At 46.4% G+C, this 20,279-nt stretch overlaps 1 protein-coding gene across 1 annotated transcript in view; it reads right to left on the bottom strand.

Annotated features, from left to right (window-relative positions):
• The window catches only part of PRKCH (protein kinase C eta), a 222,216-nt gene that overhangs the window by 64,901 nt on the left and 137,036 nt on the right, over positions 1-20,279 (bottom strand). The gene's annotated exons all lie outside the window — the stretch shown is intronic.

A 20,279-nucleotide genomic window follows, 5' to 3' on the forward strand; every position in this document is an offset into this window, starting at 1 on the left:
GCTAATGAGAAGCAAGAATTTAAGAGTGAAGATGGAATGGCAAGACTCACGCACACAAAACCCCAAACCAAACGTCAATAAAACAACTCTTCAGGTTGACCAATATAAGCCAACAGAATACTAGATATATCAAGCCGCCTGACTAAGCTAATGGCCTTCACCGTGAGCGTGACTGACCAGGGGGAGAGGCCGAGTTGGGTGGGACGAGCTTGGATGAGCAATGGGGTTCCCTATTTTCTGTACGGGGAGGGCTCGGGTGGAAGGAGCAGGTTAGCAGTGGGCGGCGCAGAGGGTAAGCATGTGATAGAGACGGGTCTAAGAGCTGCATCCGCATGAGAAATTGTTATGCCGACGCTGTGTTCATTTGGAGGGGCCTCAGGGGGCCCGGATGAACCCCCAGGCGGTAAAGCTGCCTCAATCCATCCCTCAGCAAGAAGGTCCATCTGATACATTTCTGTCATCTGGCCTGTTCACCTTTGCATGGCTGGGACTGGCAGTCACATGAATTCCAACAGCTTGAAATACCTGGTTGCTAGAACTGGGTCAGTAGGTAAGTGGCTACCCCTTAGGCTGCTGGAAGTCAGCGGGGGTTAGCAAGAACGTCTAAGACAGTAGGCATCAAGATGAGGGCATTCCAAGGGAAATTGCATCCATTCCTAGTTCCCTCCTAAAATAATTCTCATAATCTCAAGTCTGAAAAGCCAGATCCTGGGCTAAATTCCAGATCTGGGGAAGGACATAACTGCCTTCCCTCCCCAGTCATGCTTCTCTGTCTCGGCCCCACCACCTGCCCTGGCGGCAGATTTCTCAACTAATGCACGGGTTCCTGGGAGGCGTGCACGCCTGGCACGCACAGCAAGAGGTCATAAGCTTTAGAACTGCGAAAATATGCGTTATTTTTCACCCAGAGTCTCATTTCTAACTTCCTGTCTGGCACCACCTAGAACAGAGGGTACAGCTCCCAGCCCTCGGGCTACACGCAACTCTTAAAGCAAGCAGGAAGGGAGAACGAGCCAGGAGATACCAGGACACTTTAATGAAAAGTAATAGTCCATCTTACCAAAGACCTACAATAATGTCACAAGGTAGAAAACTAAAAGCATGTTTATCAGCTAGCAAAATGCGTCTGCTGTGAAGAGACCTTCTGTTTACATACAGTTCTGTTCACTCTATTTTAGAATGTCTGCTGCCAAGGCAGTTCAAATTAGGTAGCAATTTCTCCATGATTTCTTTTGTAGAGGCGGAGCTAAATGACAGAAACATCCAGCTTTCAGCAAAGATTCACTCATAGTGGGGGTGAGTGAGAAGCCATCCTCAGCAATGAACTTTCATTAAACCTGTCCTCAGGTGGGGCTTCTAGAAAGTGCACAATAAACAGTAGCGGCTGCTGGTGGTGGCTGTAATGGTGAAGATGTTTTCAGTTAGAAAAAAAAAAAGATCATACCCATGAATGTGCAGAATTATTTCAGTTACAGCCAAAGATGCAGATATGCACAGAAAAGACCAAAAAATACCTATGTATGACAAGTCAGCTTTCAGTTGTGAGATCTTGTATGTCATTTATCTCTTCTTTATACTTTTCAGTATCTCTGAAGGTTTCTTTTTAAAAAAAATTTTTTTATTAAAAAAACTTTTTTTGGCCACATGGTGCAGCTTGTAGGATCTTAGTTCCCCGACCAGAGACTGAACCCGGGCCCTCGGCAGTGAAAGCGTGGAGTCCTAACCATTGGACCTCCAGGAAATTCCATCTGAAGGTTTCTATGATGAGTGTGCATTATTCTTATAATTAGAAACAAAGCAAAGTCACCTATGGCTTCCTCCATATTTCCCTAATTTTCATCTGAAAGATGAGAGATTGGGAAAGTGCAATTTTGAGACTGTCTTAGAGCAGGTACTTAGGCAGTGGGAGGTGGGATTAGGAAAGCAGTTGCAGAAAGAGGGGCCTTCACATCCCTGGCTGCCCATTATTCAGGGCCCCTAATAACGACCCTCTCCCTTCATAGCCATTCTGATGCCTGATATAACCAGGCCATCAGGCTTGTTGGAATCACATCCAAAATGAGACTCGGCAGGCTCTGGTTTGGGTCCCAGGGCTCCACTGAGAGGAGAGGGTCTGAGTTCTGGCACACAGGCTTCATAGAGTCTACTGAGTCCTTCAAAGACTTTTTTTTTTTCTTTTTTCATACTACTCTATTTATTTATTTTTGGCTGCACGTGGCCTCCTCATCGTGGTGGCTTCTCTTGTTGCCGGGCACGGGCTCTAGAGCGCAGGCTCAGTAGTTGTGGCGCACGGGCCTAGTTGCTCCACAGCATGTGGGATCTTCCCGGACCAGGACTCGAACCCGTGACCTAACCACTGCACCACCAGGGAAGTCCCCTCAGAGACCTTTTATGCTTGCTTTAAGGGTCTCAACAAGGAGGAATACACGTTTACTGAGCACACAGTATGCCAGGCCCTGGGTGGGGGCCAAGTATCATAAAATGAACGAGAGCCCAGGCCTGCTCTCAGGAAGCTCTGGTAGCTGGAGCACATCAGCCCAGTGTGCTAAGCACAGTAGAGGGGCACAGGGGGCATCATGCAGAAACAGAGCAGGGACACCGGAGCAGCCTGGAGGCTGCTTTTTTTAATAAAAAAATTTTTTTTAAAAAAGAAACCTTCAGAGATACTGAAAAGTATAAAGAGGCTCCTCTCCTTCGAAGAGGAGCCGATTCACCAGCCTTGAAGGATGAGGAAGCACGAGTCAGGATGGAGTGGGATGGAGGGGGCAGGAATCAAGGTGAATGAACAGCTGAAGCGTCAGGTGTGAGGCACGGTGTCGGGAGTGCAAAGGGGGATGTTCCCCAGGTGCTGAGGCTGCTTTTAGGGTCAAGTGCTGGTACAAAAAGCCAAGGCTGGGCTTCCCTGGTGGCGCAGTGGTTGAGAGTCCGCCTGCCGATGCAGGGGGTTCGTGCCCCGGTCCGGGAAGATCCCACATGCCGTGGAGCGGCTAGGCCCGTGAGCCATGGCCGCTGAGCCTGCGCGTCCGGAGCCTGTGCTCCTCAACGGGAGAGGCCACAGCAGTGAGAGGCCCGCGTACACCCCCCCCCAAAAAAAAAAAAAAAAAGCCAAGGCTAGTTAGGAAGCTTCCCTTCACCCTATCCGCAGGTCACCCACAGCTGAGAACGGGGCGTTGGTCCTATGAATACACACGGTCATTCACTATCGGCCTCTGTCATAATTACAGGCCCAGTGTCTGGGCTAAAGCAGGTGGCAGCTATGCTTTCTAAGGGCTAGGCTTGAAAAAGACTGCCGTAGTGTTGGAGGCTGCCACAAATAATAAACATCGGCTACAAAACCCCATGACTCCAGCTCCTACAGCATTTTACTCCTATGGCGTGAATGCCATCACGCTGGAAACCTTTCACATTGAACAAATGCCCTTTGCAAAGCAGCAATGAAGCAACGATGCAGAAGATCACCTCCTGCCTACAGCTCCACTATCTGTGCTGCTTAAGACCTAGTCTCACTGATGACTTGACAAACACTAAGTCCTGCTGAAGAAACCCAACTGGGAAGCAACCAGAGGAAGCATCTGCTGGGATCACTGCACGGTGGATTAAGGCTGCCATGAGTCATTTCTGGGGCAGGGAAGAGTTTCCAAATCCCACCTTGGGCAGTGAGGGCAGACGGTTGTTTCTGTATTTAAGCCTGTGTAGATAGCATTCCAGTTTTTCTAAAATCCAATTTCCTAGATGCTGAGCCTGGACACCTGCACGGCATTCCCCGAGGCCTCTGGCTCCTCGATGGGAAATCTTGCCCTGATCTGCACAGTAGAGAATCTAAGGTCCCCCAGGCTGGCTTAACCTCAGTTCTAAAGCCAAGTGGCCCAGCCCTTTGTCTGTCCCTTGCTCCTCTCTTTTGTTCCTGATTCAACTAACCACAAATGCAAGTCTTTAACATGGGGTGAGGAACACCTGGGGGAATAAAAGCAACTCAGAAATCCCTTTGTCCCACTCAGCCCAGCCCAGCCCAGCCCAGCGTGAGTTACAGGAGGCCAAGGAGCTGGTGCCTGGTTAATAATAGAATTCCTGTCATCACATGCCTGGTTCCATTGACCGGCTGCAGCCTGGGCCAAGTCTGCCCTGGCTACTGTCAGTTCAGGGATGTTACTTCCCCAGGCCAAAGGGGATAAAAATACCTTCTGCCCTGAAAGTGGCTGTCAGTATAAGCAGTGTGCATTCCCTAAAGCCCCTCCTAAGGACTGTTTTTTAGGAGGTAAAACTGTTGGACAATTGCATGAGGAAACGTTAGAGAGAAAACACCAGTATAGATAGAAGTGCTATGGTACCTGTGGCAAGGTGACGTCGCCTAAGGAGGGTGAGTGCAGAGTGAGCACGGGCCAGGGATGAGACCCCTTAGGGTCCGTGTGCCAGACACCTTCAGAGGGGTCTGCTCAGCCCATTGAGCCCTTCCTTTCTCAGAGACCTGCCCTGGCACCGTCACATGGGTAAGTGCTGGACATCCTGCACACAGCAAGTTGGACCAAGTTGCTCCCCGCCTCCCGCCCCAGTCCCCTTCCCAGAAAATTGGAACTGAGATAGACAGGTGTTCATGTAGGCTGTGCTGTGTGCAAGAACTGAGGAAACATGAATTAGGGAGCTGAGGCTGCCGCCTCTGTGGTGTCAACACATGAGATGTCTCGGTATATCAGAGCAGTGGAAGCCTGGATGGACAGATGGGGGAGAAGAATGGGGCAAAGATAAGAAAGTGTGAATGGGCCGAGAAGGAAACTACCTGGGTCCCTCACACCCTTCCAGTTTCAGGTCCCCAGAGAGACGTGGCCCTTGTGTGCCCTTGGGTTCCACGAGACACCACTGTACCTCTGATTCTTTATTTTCACTTCTCCCTTTTTGCATGACTCTAGTTAAGTGTTTTTCCATTATTTGCTACCAGGAGAATTGTAACTGAAACATTCACCGATTTTTAAGGGGCATGAGTTTTCCTGATTTATAAATCTAGGGTAATAACACCTCTAGCTACACCGATCGTGTGAGGATTAAACCGAAGCCGAGTGCCTGGCACAGCCCCAGACCCAGACAGGGATCTCAACAAACAGACTCTATTGTTATTATTACATCACACAAAGAGGACCAGAGCTACATCTGGGAGACCTTGTGCCCAGCACTGAAGTCCCTGGTGTAGCCAAGAGAAAGCACAGTGTAGGGGTCAGGAGTCAGGAAGCCCGAGATGCCGAGGCAGCTCCTGCTGTGCGCTCTTTATTTTTTCGCTCTCAAAACTCTCGTCGGCAAAATGGGGATAATCAGGTGATTGAACTCACAGGTGTTCGAGGATGAAATGATTTAAGCTTAGAATTTCAAACAGTTACGTGGTGGATGCGGAGATGGTGCCCCACTAGTGGAGTACTCGGCCTGGCGAGTACACAGGAGCGAAACGGCAGCCGCAACCGCTACAGCAGCAGCTCCCCGACCCTCGGTTCAGGACAGGAATCTCGAGGGATCAGGGAGTCAGGAGGACCCCAGGGCAGCTGCTGGGTTGCAGGAGCTCTTCCTGATACTGCATAGTCATGGCCCTGACCTGAGAAAGTGAACTTACCTTTCTTGGACGTGACTATGTAACAAGGGGTCACGAAACTAGATTTGATAAGCCAAGACACATTGACCAAATAAGTTTTCTCATTTTCCTAATATTAGATAATAATTCATATTCTCTATTTTAAGAGATTTATAATAACCATAATCATTATTGCAAGGCAAATGTGCTCCCCTATGAACTGCAAACACTATGGTAAACGAGACTGTTTATAGTAGCTATTCTCCCCTTCTACAAAGTCGATTTTTTCTTATAAACAGACTGAGAAAGATGTTTCTGTTTAAACCAAGGATCCATGGTCACTGCCACTGACACATGTAAATCTCATTTAAAGATGTATTTACAGTGAGGATGCAGGTTACCTTTTGGAAATAAGACAAAGAATAGAAACAACATTTAAAGTTAATGACTAATTTAGTTACTGCTTTAAGGCAATGTTAAGCTGGGAGCCACATCAATACTTACTTAGCCAAGTTCTAAGAATTGCTTTGGAATTACTTCTAAATGAGTAACACATCAACCCTGTATCAAAAGCTGTGGAGTGCTGTTGACCGGCTGTGGACAAGGAAAAGGAAATCTCCAGTAATAGACAATAGATTTCTCATAAGTGCCTCTGTTTTATAATTCTTCTCTGACAAAGTCATCTAGAGGGTGAATAGGGAGTTCAAACCAACAGGAAACCGTTACTGACGTCAAAGAGGTGACAGCAGAAAAGCACCCCTGTGAGGAAATCTGATTGCACCATGCCTGAACTGGAAACAACTTGAACTTAACCACATTAAGAATGATTACAAAGTCTTCAAGGAAGAAACAAGGAGAGGGAATCGAATGGCTTTTTGTTTGTTTGTTTTGTTTTTAATTTATCATTTCGTGCAGCCCAGAAGATATGCGAAGTTAATTCAATTACCCAGCAACTCTTCTGTCAAGCCCACAGGCATGGTACATCCTATCTGAGCTCAGAAACTAGTCTTTGGGAAGGTGAAATATGTCTCCAATATAACAAGCCCTTAGGAGCTTGCATTTTAAACCTGGAGGGACACACAGTTCTTTCCAAAGACCAAGTGTTCTCCTGGCAAACTGGATACGTTACGGTCCTCTCTTATAATGAAACTCGACAAGGCTCATTGGCATATGTACCAGATGAGGGAAACGAGGCAATCGAACCTGCAGGTCAACATCCTGTGAAACATCTGGGCCAGGATGGTTTTTTTTAAGCATAAATAAGCAGCATACGATCAGGGATATAGCAAAGTTGGGGCACAAGTCCTCCCTTCCTGCTGGAGCCTCCTTTGGCGTCTCCGGTCCACACACATCCTGCCCAGTATCATAGGGCTGGCTGTGCTCACTTTGTGCACTTGGTCGTGTTTTCTCTGGAGGACCCGAAACCTTTTAAGGCAGAGCCCAGATGCCAAATGATGTATCTCTAGTACCACCGCCCCCGGTGCCCGGACTACGGTAAGGTTTAATAAACCCTTGAGGAATTACCATAGCAGGAGACCATTTTTGTTTCCTGATAAAATTTAAACGAGATTAGAAAAGTTGGAACAAACCGCCAAGACTAGTTTTACCCGGCCAGTTTGTGGAAGTCAAGTGCAAAGAAGTGAAGTGTCTCGTCCACAGTTAAAACCGTTCGTGAAAGAGTTCAAGAGAGGCAGGTCTGCTTGACGCCACTCCACTTCCCTTTATTTATAAAGCTCTGGTTTTTCTGTTTATAAAAGTAATTACATGTTCTTCGTTCAAATGTAACTACAAAGTAAATACATGGAAAATTGAGAAAATAAAATCACCTGTAATCCTGACACCCAGAGAGAGAAGTCTAAGTACAAGGAGAAACAAAACTATTTATGGCTTTTAGCATCTGAAGAACTGCCGATTTTAGAGCACCTAAGATATTTACAAAGTAATTTTAACTACATTCGATTTTCCCCTTCTGTCCGAATTATACTTAACACTTTATAGCATGTTTAAAGAACAGAAAAAGAGAAAACAAAAAAACATACCCTTCCTTTTTCACTTACATTACATAATATTTCCTGATGTACTTAGTCATCAAAACCATGATTTTTTTTAACAGTTGCATACTATTCCGCATGCCATTTCTATGAAGTCCTACAATTAGCTGGATTTCTGCTTTCGTTAATGAGAATAAGAGACATGGTATTAACAGTCTAGTCACTGTCCTATGATAAAGATCATTTTTATTAGCCTGGAAAAACAGGCATCCCTGAAAGCAGATTATTACGAACTGGACATGGTTTTTAAATTCTGAATGTAGATTCCCAAAGAAGATACCTTAGGTGATTATTCACTTAAAAAAAAAAAGGTTTGGTCACTTAAAGGTATGCAGGATAGGATTCCTTTAAATCATTATTTCACATAGTACATTCTTTTTATAAAGATTTTGGTTTCAGCATCAAATAGGAACAAGTCTATTGAAGATATTTATGGATTTAGTTTGTATAGGGCTACAGAATAAAGAGTAAAATAAAGAGTAAAAATTCCGTTATGCCATTTCACTTTAGATTCTTTTTCATGACAGAGGTTCCTAAACTTCGCAACTTGTTAAAGAAGATTTCATGTCTCCCTTTGATCTGTGGATCAACTAGACATTTCTTCCTCATGGGAGGAGATTCTGGGTTATAGCTTTCTGATTAAACATTTTGCCAATTAGGTAAGTATCAAATCTGGCCAAGAATATTCCATATCTGCCTCAAGATGATGCCTGGCAGTCCACTGGCTGAGAGTCTGTTCCTTCCTCTGCTCTATGGTGCTGCATGCTTGCTGAAGTTTCTGTCTGGAATGTGCCTTCCATGTGCTATTTTGAGTTTGAGACTTCCAGTGTAGCCACAACATCATTCTTCTCTGGCCCTCTGGCTGGGGAATGAGATCCCCTACAATCTCTTCCCAGATCCTTTTTGCAATGTGGGCAAAACATGGATCTCCACTGTCCACTGAGGAAGAAAGATGCAGACTTTCCTGTAAAGGTAGGGAGACCCAAGTAAAAGAGACACAGCTCTAATAAGATGAGGGGCAAAGCGATCAGAAATAGATGAAAAAGTTTACCCAGGGGAGAGGACACTCTGCTACTTTCGTCGAGAAGCTTTAGCTGGTGAAATGAAGTGTGATGGGCCCTTCAAACCCCAAGGATGAGAATGGTGACTAAGGTGGCCACACAAACAACCACATCCCCAATCCAGTGGATAGCTTTGAATCCCTTGGTGAACGGACTTCGTCTCGGCACTTGATGGCTCCTCCTAAGAAACCACTTCCTCCTGATTCTTCTTTTTTCCCCCTACCTTTAACCTCCCTTACTTAGAAATCCCTCTTCAGCCTTCCTCTCTTCTCCTTCTATAAACACCTACTGACATATTTTAAATGACAGTTTCTACTATGCCAAGTGGATACTGACACTAAAATCCACTCCCCATCTGAACAGTGTTTCTGAGCAACATCTTACCGCTGGGTTTTCTGCAAAACAAAAACACAACAAAAAAACCCAAAACATTTATTCCGTTCCCCCAGGCTCCCAGCTGGTCAGAACTCTCGCTACTCCTCTCACTCTTTTACTCTAAAAAGTCCTATCAATTCCACCTCCTATGTGTTTCCTTGACTCCATCCCTGTGGCTGCTGCCTTGGAGTAGGAAGGTTCAGCAGGCCGGTGGTTCAACAGCCTTACCAGGGCTGCCCCCCCAGTCTCCTCTCTCTGCAGACAGCCACCTGCAGCCCTCCCAAAATGCAAAGCTTAGGTTGCTCCCTGCCAGTTCCTTTCACCTCATGATTGAGTCTAAACTCTTCAGCAAAGGATGTCATCTTTCCTCCCCGTATTTCCTCTCCTGCAATCCTGCTACATCAAGTTATTTGGGGGTTCCTGGGCACATCGTACAATTTTAAGCCTCTGTGTCTTTGCACTGCTATTACCTCTGTCTGGGAGGCCCATCCCCCTTCTGTCTCTGTAGGGCTCCTATTCATCCTTAAAACACAGCTCAGACAGCCCCTCCCATGGAAGGCCTTTCCAACCTCCCCAGGGACCAAGCTACGGCTGTCTTCTATCACACAGTGATAAGACTTATCTGTGTTTAGGAAGACCCTTGCCTGAAAGCAACAAAAGGGCAGGTCCACATTTTGTTCTTCCTTATGCCTTCAGTCCCTGGCACATAATGTCCCTGGCTCAGGAAACATTCACTGAATTGAATTAAAAATGCAACGTAGACACAATATTACCATTCGACGTATTAACAGGTAATGTCTCTGGTGGCTAGGATCCACTTTTAATATGTAGAGACCACTCAGTTTTGCAGATAGCCTCTAAGGTATCTATCTTAAGCTGAAATGGCATTCCCATACATGGGAACAAAAGAAAGAAAACAGCAAGTCCGCTTTCCCCAAAGCGCACTTGTATTGCTACCAGCACATTTTTGTACACTGGTTGGGAAATATTTCTTAAAGCTTTATCTCTGCTTGTAAATTCCAGTCATATGTACCACACACAGGATAAGAATCTGACTCACAGAGAGGCACCCCTTTAAGACCAGAGTGGTGACGATGATTTTCATGAAATGTCACTCATTCAATGCTTTGTTGGTAAAGTGGACATATAATCATTAAATGCCAAAACACGAGAAGCTGCACTATTTGTATTGCTTGCTTTCTAACATAACCCATTTTAACTATATGCTCACTGAGCTCATCTTTTGTCCCTTAGATGCCCCAGGCTCTGACACCCAGCGTGCTGTTTTTTTTATATTTATTTATTTTTTATTGGAGTATAATTGCTTTACAATGGTGTGTTAGTTTCTGCTTTATAACAAAGTGAATCAGTTATACATATACATATGTTCCCATATCTCTTCCCTCTTGCATCTCCCTCCCTCCCACCCTCCCTATCCCACCCCTCCAGCCTGTCACAAAGCACCGAGCTGATCTCCCTGTGCTATGCAGCTGCTTCCCACTAGCTACCTACCCTACGTTTGATAGTGTATATATGTCCATGCCTCTCTCTCGCCCTGTCACAGCTCACTCTTCCCCCTCCCCATATCCTCAAGTCCATTCTCTAGTAGGTCTGTGTCTTTATTCCTGTCTTACCCCTAGGTTCTTCATGACATTTTTTTCCTTAAATTCCATATATATGTGTTAGCATACGGTATTTGTCTCTCTCTTTCTGACTTACTTCACTCTGTATGACAGACTCTAGGTCTATCCACCTCATTACAAATAGCTCAATTTTGTTTCTTTTTATGGCTGAGTAATATTCCATTGTATATATGTGCAACATCTTCTTTAACAGGACAGCTGTTAGGAGTCCCCAAACAGGAGCTCTGTCTGTCTACAAACTCAGAAAAAAACAGAGATAATGCTTATGTCTTTACAAAGAAGATCTGTCACATTTTCTTTGGCCTCTGTGAAAAGGCTAGTGATCTAGCCTACTTGACTTCCCATATCTAGGCTGGACCACCAGACACTCATGTAAGGCACTGGTTTTCAGCTGGAGAGATTCTTCCCCCAGGGAGCATCTGGTCATGTCTGGAGACTTTTTTGGTTGTCGTAACTAGGGAAGTGCCGCCGGCACCTGGTGAGCAGAGGCCGGGACGTTGCTAATCCTACAACGCACAGGGCAGCTCCCTCCCCTCCTGTGACAAAGGGTTATCCTGCCCTCAATATTAGTAGTGGGCAAATGATATCACATTGTACAAATACGTGATTTAAATTTTTTTAACTTATTTTTTTAAAACCTTTTTTACTGGAAAGGTTGAACATTCGCCAGTCATTCAATTCCTTAAACTATTGACCTGCTGGTGAAGGTCAAGGTCTTGGAGGTAAAGTTCTGAGCAATGTGGAGGGAACGTCCTGCTACGGATCTGCCCTGAAGCCAAAGTAAGGAGGGGCAAACCGAGTTTCTGAGCAGGCTCTCACTTCTGCAGGTTTCCAGAAGAGGAACCTGAACCAGTCTCTAAGTCCAGTTCTCTACCTTGTTGGTTGTGGCTCACTTATCTTGAACCGCCTTCCACCACTGGTGAGACACACGCTAGTGCAGAAGGTCTGGGCTTGTCGTGGGCACAGGCTAGTTCCCACTTCACAAGCAGACTATGGGTCAGTGCTCCCTGGGGGTGAAGAGAGGAAGGAAAAGGACAAAGGCACTTCCCACGCGGCCACCGCACAGGAGCAGGAAAACACGTATGGGTGGGAGGGGAGCAGTTTTGCAGGAAGGGCTCTCCTCTTTTGTTTTGGTTGGGAATTATACATTATATCATTTTAACGTTGAAAATATCATACACAATGAGAATGGAATTGAGACTCTGGGAGGAGTTCCAAGACTCGCTTTGTGAGACCTAAGCAATACATCATTACAGACCATCCTAAAGAAATGGGTAGGAGTGAGCTCCAAATACTGCCGGCTCTTTTGCTGTGCAAATATACTAAAAGCTGGACGCCTGCACTGAAAGGAAACAGGAACTCCCTGGGTGGTCCCAAAGGGGCTTGCCAGAGCCCGCCAGTGGAGCGGGAAGGTCTGCTGGTGAGACAGCCAAGGTGCTCTCTGACAGTGGAAGGCTGGACGAGGAACCCTGCACAAGTCAGTCTCGACGGCACTGATAGGGGGGTGGGGGCAGGGAATGAGACCAGTCTTTCCAGAGGGATGAAGAACACTGTGCCAGTTACAATGGTGAGCATGGGAAGTAAGCCTGCTCTTCCATGACGCCTCCTGCTTTGGGCCCCAAGCCCAGTGGTGCTACAGAACCCATCGCCGTCCCTGCCCCCAGGAATCTCCATCAGGTCTTCAATTCACTGCACCACACAGGCATCCACATGCAAATGCAACTTCAATACAAGCCCCGCAGACTCTCTTCTAAGCGGACGGCTGCTCTGAGCCTGTCCTAAATGGCAATCCCAGAACTGCTACCATGACCAGCCCACCGTGGAGGGTCAGCAGCTGACTCTATGTTACGAACAGGCTGCTCAGGCCCCCGAACTCCCCGGGAGGACACCGGTTCCGTGAGGGAAGGGGCCCCTCCTTGCTCCGTCCACTGCTGCATCCTCAGGGCTCACCCGAGCCTTCACCCTGAAGGAACTCTGTGCACATTTGCCAAATGAATGAACACCCTTGATCTTCACCTACTGGTGGACAAGCCTCTGTCACTACAAGTCGGCTAAGCTGATAGTGACTGACGGGGCTGATTCTGTCCTGAGGGGCCCCGGATTGTTCTGGGGCCTAGTAGAGATGGGTGCAGCTGGGTTCTAACCAGTGATGAAGCAATTATGGAAAATGCAAGTATTTCAAAACTAGGAGACATTATGGTCTGTGGTTTTCACCCAGACCAGTTGGGCTTCTAGACTGCACGATTCTGGGTTCAGGGTAAGGGGGACCCACTCCAGCCACCCACAGGTGTCGTGTCAGGCCCTGGCCTCAAGGTCCCAGTTGGTCCTGGCAGAGGCCAACCCAGCTTCCCAGAGAAACACCCGCAGGCCACCCTCAGGTGCTGCTGGTTAGACTGTTAGTTTGATAGTCATTCTGGTTGCCCTTCTGAGGAGAGACTGGCCCGTAGGTAAAATTTTCCCCCAGAGGCCAGTCCTCGTTTTCAGCTACCTTTCCTTTGGTAGCATGGAGTAAACACAGCCATTATACTGTCTATGCCATGCGTGTGAATCTCCTCTTCCCAGCTAGACTGAGGATTAAAAGCACTGCTTCTCCCCCTAGCCCTCCATCAGTGTGATCCCGGACTGGCTGACTTCTCACTCAACTATTTGGTAGAAAGCCCATCCCCTTCTCATGCCTGGAGCCACTCCTGGCACCTCAAGCCCAGTGCTTTAAAACAGGGCCCTGCTGAGGCGGGAGTATCTATAGTTTGGCAGGTTCCCAGGCACAATCAGGGAAAACCATAACCAAAACTCACTGCCACAAAGCCTCGCCAGTCATCGGGAAGCACAAGGGCCGCGTCTGACCCTGGCCACTCTCAGATAAGTCGACGGAGGTGACACACAATTCGTGAACCGCCTTACAACCACGGAGCTGGGGAGTCCAGGCCATCTCTGGGTCATCGGTGTGGATGACAGCTAGTGACGAGGCCAGTTACAGCTGAACAACCTCAAAGGGAAACACATGGCAACCCTTTCAAGCCCTTTGGTCACACCAAGTGTTCTGGCAGTCCTCCCTGAGCAGAGACAGCCAAAGGAACAGCAAGGACTTCGCGTCCTCCTATTTCCCATTCATTTTCCCGGCCCTACTGAGTCACAGATAGTCGGGGAGCCGGGAAGCCTCCGAGGACAGAAGCAAAGGTCCTAAATCAGCCTCCCAGAAATGCAGAGCCCAGAGATGGCCTACGTGCATTCTCTTCCCAGCTGGAACACGATTAATAAGTTGGGAACATGCCCAACTGGGAAACACCATGTTCTGGTTCATTTTCTATTTTGATCTGAGCCAAAGGCAAACTATACCAAATGACCCATAAGCGGCCCATAAGCAGACCAAATGGTGTTTATGGCACTCACTGCTCAGGGAAAGGAGGAAACCCAGTTCCAAACAGGGACGAGGAAATGGCCTCTCCTTAGGTACTTTATAAAAGGCCACAAAACTGTATGTTGTGAAAAACTGCCTTCACTCCTGCCTGATGACACTCTCCTCAGCTGTACACACTGCAGAGAGAGGATACTTCTCTTTGTGCCATATTAGTAGATTATTAAAACTGGACGACCTGGTTAAGAATCCACAGACTGACTCCTGCTTGCTGTGTGATCTGGGGCAAGTTCTTTAACCTCTCTGGACCTCAGTTTCCAGATCTTTAAAATGAGGATAATAGTATCTCTACCCCCATGGACTGTTTTGAGTATTAAATGAGATATTTCATTCAACAGCTATTTATGGAAATACCGAATTGTACACTTGTCTAGACACTGGTAGTGAATACGAGCACCCAGAATATGCTAGAGTCTCGGTGAACAGTACCTGCTGCTGCTACTTCATCCTTCACCCACCCCTTCTGCAAAGCTGGCGCAGTGAGGCGCCAAGAATCGACCAGCTATGTGACGTGTTAACAGAGGGCTCTTCCCCTTGCCCGGGATGTCACTGTGATTTAGAGCGTAGCGGGTAAAGCTGTACCAGGGGCCAAGTGGCCCAGCTGCCGCTGCCAGATGCTCCCTGCACACCGGGAAAGGGAATGAGAACTGGAGGGGCTGCAGGGCGGTGGGGTGTGCAGGGCTGACTGCACCTCCCACCCCCACCGGAACGAAGTCCGTGGGGGGTCCCTATTGGGAGGCATTTCTGCCAACAGGTCTGTGACAGAAGGGCACAGGAGGTGCTTATCTGGAAAAAAAAAAAATCCAAGGCAGGGGACCTTCCTCAAGACAAGGGGACTATTAGCTAAGTCAAGATGAGAACTCAGGGCTCTCCTGTTGAAGGCTACAGTGTAGCGACCTCCTGATGAGATTCTGAAAGATGCATTCCAGGGCCACACGACCATCCTGCTGCCTAACTCTTCTGTCTGTCTATCTGTCTGTGCGTCTCTCTCTCACATGTACACCCCTTTGCTAATATTTAATATGACGATGGAGACAATAACCCAGAGAAAAGACTGTTTCCCTGCACCCATGCTGGCAGGCGATTTTCAGACATATTTTAAGTGTGATTTAAGTGCACCAAAATCAGTTTGCACCGGTTGTGTAAGCTGACAGCACTTAGGTCACAAGATTCCTAGCCGCCCTACCCTTCAAAGGCTGGATTTCTGCTTTGTTGACCGACACTGAGTGGCAGCTTCTTAGGGAAAGCAATGCCCCTGCCAGGAGCCCCAGGCGCACTGCTTCGCGGACGACCCCTGCAGGTGACACCCGAGGACACCCCGTCAGTAGGGAGGTGAGAGCACTGGGCTTCTGTCCCTGTAAAAGGAGGTTTTGTGTAATCTGTCCCCCGCCCCTCGCAGGGCAGCAGCTCACAAATGCAAACAAGTTCTCTCCCAAAAACCGGGCTCATGGACCTGACGCGGCCGGGGTCGTGCCGACGAGAGGCAGCCCTTGGGCACCAAGCACAGTGTGTCTTATGTTTTCCAAATGGAAGCCTTTGCTCTAACAAACTGGGTCTCTGAACAAAGGCTAAAGCATCTGACCAGTGTTTACTCTGCCACTCCCCCTCCTGCTGCTGCTGCCTCTTTGTTCTTCCTGGTCTTGGCCCTCAGCACTCAGCCAGGGCTCCAGGAGAGCCAAGGAGAGCCCCTGGGAGCTGGGGGTGGGGAGACCCGGAGCCTAGGCCATAAATGCCAGCAGGCTCGGCTGCCGGCACAACAGTCACTGATTAAGATGAAAGGCGTGTGAAGTGAATTGAACCTGAAAGAGCGGGGAAGGTGGCCTACACCAGGCCGGCAGCCCAGACCCTGGGCCCTGCTCCTTTCATAAGGCCTCACTCCTCCCACCCTCATCCACAAAGAAACAGAAACACATTGCAGAAACTGACAAACGAGCAAAGAAGAAAAAGATCATCCCTAATTCCACAACCTTCATAACAGTCCCTGGTAGTTTACTGGCATCATCTCCTTTCAGGCTTTTTTTGGAGGAGGGGCCAGGTTTGCCACATTGCAGTCCTGGGTGAAACCTGATATAGATTCACGCCCCTAATCATCATAAATTCTGTACTATTTCCCGGCTTCCCATCTCCGAGTTCCACCATTTACTCTGTTAGATTTAGGGCAAGTAACTTAACTCCTCCTTCACTTTACCACTCGGCAAAATAAGGATAATTAATTGTACCCATCTTCTACGGCTGATGTAAGAATTATATGCAGTAAATATTACACGTTAGATGCTTCTGACAGTAACACACGATGATCTAACTACTTAATATTCAATTATTTTTCTACTGGCTGAAAATCTTCATCAAATAGTACATTGTTTAAGTAGACTCTTATTGCTGAAGGCCTAAGTTGTTTCCGATATTTTCCTCTTATAAATAATGCACCGAAAGTTAAACATCTTTATGCATAACATTTATTTTATTCTTTACCTTGTTTTCTTTGGCTAGATTATCAGCAATAAAATCAACAGATCCAAGAGTATATGCATTCTTATAAGTCTGGATCCAGATTCTCAAATTATTCACAAACTATTAGGATTGACAGTGCTTTCAGAAATTTATGAGGACGCCAGTGGAATGATATACATGCAAGTAACAAGCATTATATTGAAAAAATCGGGGCAGTAATTCATGGGCTCATAATTCTATGCAGCAAACGACAAATTATCTAATATTTGAAATTTGCTTATCTTTTTGTTCTGGCCAAGAACAAAAGGAGTTTCAAAATGCCTACTTTGTGGGTGTTTACTGTCACCTCCATGTGGGGGTCTGTGCTGGCCCCTGGGAAGGCACAGGACATCTTTCTGGTGTGGGGAAGGAGGTGGTCATCACAACACCGAGTTGCCGCGCGTGTAGCAACAGCGTGTCTGCATTCTCGCCTTTGGTCCTCACAACAATCCTGCTTTCATCTCAACCTTGAGAACTTGAAGGCTCAAAGGAATTTTAAGGTGGTTGCAAGCCATTCAGACAGAGGAAAACAGAGCTGGAAGAACTTAGGTCTTCCGTTTCCAAAGGGAGAGCTGTTTCCATATCAGCAGGTTGGAGGTGAGTCAGGGCAGACAGGAGGGGCTTTAAGCAGATGCTGAACCAACAACCTCAATGCTGTATAAGACACCAAGTGGACGGAGCCAGGCTGCAGAGTCAGCCTGACCCAGAGATAAACATTGTCTCCACCACTCCCAGCCTAAGGGATCCTCAGCAAGTTGCTCCCTTTCTCCTGGGCCTCAGAGACACGCATTCTGCAGGGCTGGACGGCAAGTGGACTGCCGTCTCTGCCAGCGTCTTCACAGTGAAGTGACACACTGCAGACTAGCATCTCACTTTAGAGGCCAGGGCCTGCCAAACCCAGTTTTTAGCTAAAAGTACTTTTTAGCTAAAAGTAGTCATTTACCTGCTTTAATTTCTCATGGTAACTAACATTTTCTGTTCTTTATAGTTAGTTTTTCAGTAGCAAATGGGGATAGTGACTGAGGATTTCTGACAGATGGACAGATGCAGAGAGCAAATGCTATGTATACGTGGAGTCTGATACCTCGCAAATCCGAGAGAAGGCTTAAACGACAGCAAAATGGAAACTGTATATCTCTCTCTCAGCATGAGAAAAATGCACTTGGTTCTTTTAAGTTGGTTCTTACCACTTTATCATTTAGACTTAGGGCAAGGGAAAATTCCCATTATCCTTTGCTTTGGAGACATCTACTGTAACACACAAATTTTAACCCCAAAGTCAGCTCCTGTCTCTCTGGTGCAGAAATAAAAATCACCTTGCGGTAACGACTGCCACCTTGTGGCCATATATGAAACTGTCACTAGGAAAAATAGAGGGCCCATGTTAAAATAAAGGCTTCACCGGCTGAACACTGTGGAAATAACACGTGGACACTAATATTTGGCGATACTGTAGAGTTTATATTTTCCTGGAAAATTTTGCATTGTATATTCTATATTTATTGGTCTCCCAATCTGGTCCAGGTTAAGTTCTTTTCTACTACAACACCCTGTAATTGTTGGTAAGACCTCAGACTGCTTCCATAGAATCACGGGGATTTCCTTCAGTAGGTAAAAGTCCCCTGGAGTTGGGTAGGTGACGCTTCTTTATTTGTTCATTAGAGTAACTTGAAGCAGCCACTGCACAACCATGTCCGTCAACTGTTAATATCATCTAACCCAATGTCATAGAAAACCATCTGCACTTTGGCGCAGCCCTGGAAAGACGACCTGAGCATAGCCCTGTCCGGCTCATGGAATGAGGAGAAGGTGAGCCTGAAGCTCAGGCGGGTGACCAGTACCACCCGTCAGTCTTGCCTTCTTCACAAGGGTGTTCTCAAGCTCAGGGCTGTCACCCCACTCTTCTCTGGGAAAACAGCTGGATGAGGGCGGATGAAGGGCTTCAGGTGGACAGAGCACAGAGCATGGGAAACAGTGTTTTGGGGATACTCTGGGTAGCAGTGGAGAATGGGCAGAACCGGAGCTCTGAAGGAACCATGGACCCGGAGATGGGAAGCAAGAATCGGGCAAGGTGGTAGGGGGCGGCATGGACTCCAGGGACTCCAGGGCTCCTGGAGCCACCGAGGACTCTGATGAGGGCGTGGCCTCAAAGAGCCTAGACCACGAGGGGCGGGAAGGAGTGCAGAGGAAACCGAAGCCCAAGAAGCTATTACTTGAACCCCAGCTCCTTCCAACATACTCAGACAGCATGGGAGTGCACGCTGTGCATCCCCTTTCACACACCCTCCTGTCTCCCGGCTTGCAGTGTTCCCCGCTCCGTCCATTCCCTGAGCTGCACATGTGTCTTTGCCAACACAAGGGACCCTTAAACACACGTGAACGCTCAGCCTCACTCACCGTCAGAGAAATGCCGGTTAGAACTCCAAAGACACCTTTTTAAAAATCTCTCCAACCATCAAAATGATAAGTAGCATGCCATGACAGGAGGGTGGGGGAAATAAGCCTTCTCACACATGGTTTGGGAGTAGGAATTTAGAAATACAGCCAGCAATTGGTAAGAGCTTGGGCTCAGCAGTCAGACTGAAAACGTCTGCCACTTGGAAGCTAAATTTCTTCCTGCCTCAGTTTGTTCATCTGTAAAATGGGAGTGATGTTAACAGAACTTACTTCATGGGATTACTGTAAGGATTACTGAGATAATATACATAAAGCACTTAGAACAGTGCCTGGTATTCAAATGATAAAGTGTTAGCTATCTTTAACCACGATGGGGAGAGAGGGCCAACGAGATAAAATTATAAATGCATCTACTTCTGACAAAGCAATATCACTTCTAAGAGTGTATCATATAGAAATCATAGCACAAGTACCTAAAGATAAAAGTACAAAGAGACTCACTGCAACTTTGAAATAAAAGTCTAAGTACAGCCTAAATATATAGCAATAGGAAACAAGTTAAATAAATTGCATCATGTTCTTAAAATGGAATAGTATGTAGCCATTAAAAATGAGGCAGCCAGGTATATACAAATATAAGACAATCTCAAGATACATTATTACATTTTTTCAAAAAAATAAGGAGAATGGGGATGCAACTTACAATATGGTGACTACAGTTAATAACATAGTATTGCATATATGAAAGTTGCTAAGAAAGTAGCTCTTAAAGGTTCTCACCACAAGAAAAAAATTCTGTAACTGTGTGATGATGGATGTTAGCTAGACTAATTGTGGTGATCATTTTACCACATATACAAATATCAAATCATTATTTTGTATGCTCAAAACTAATATAATGTTACATGTCAATTATACCTCAATTTTTTTTAAATGTGTAAATTTTGCGAGATGCATTACAGAGATTTACTTCCTTAATAAAACCATTTTGGATTTTTTTTTCCTTAAAAAAAGGATACAGAATGGTGGACAAATACATACTATCATTTGTGCTTTTTAGAAAAATAAATATGGATGCATATATGTGGTGTGTGTGTATACTTTTGGGTGCAAAAAAACTCTCTGAAAGGCTACACTTGAAACCAGTAATAATTGTTCCTTTCAAAGAGAGGGTATGGACACTTGGAGGATGCTTATACTACCTATTGCAAAAAAAAGAAAATAAAATGGTTTTTAATAGTTAAAAAATGCAATCTGGTATGTCATTCCTCTGCTTAAATGTCTCCCATTTGTTCT

This window comes from Delphinus delphis, chromosome 2 (genome assembly GCF_949987515.2).
Source record: "Delphinus delphis chromosome 2, mDelDel1.2, whole genome shotgun sequence".
Lineage (NCBI taxonomy): Eukaryota > Metazoa > Chordata > Mammalia > Artiodactyla > Delphinidae > Delphinus > Delphinus delphis.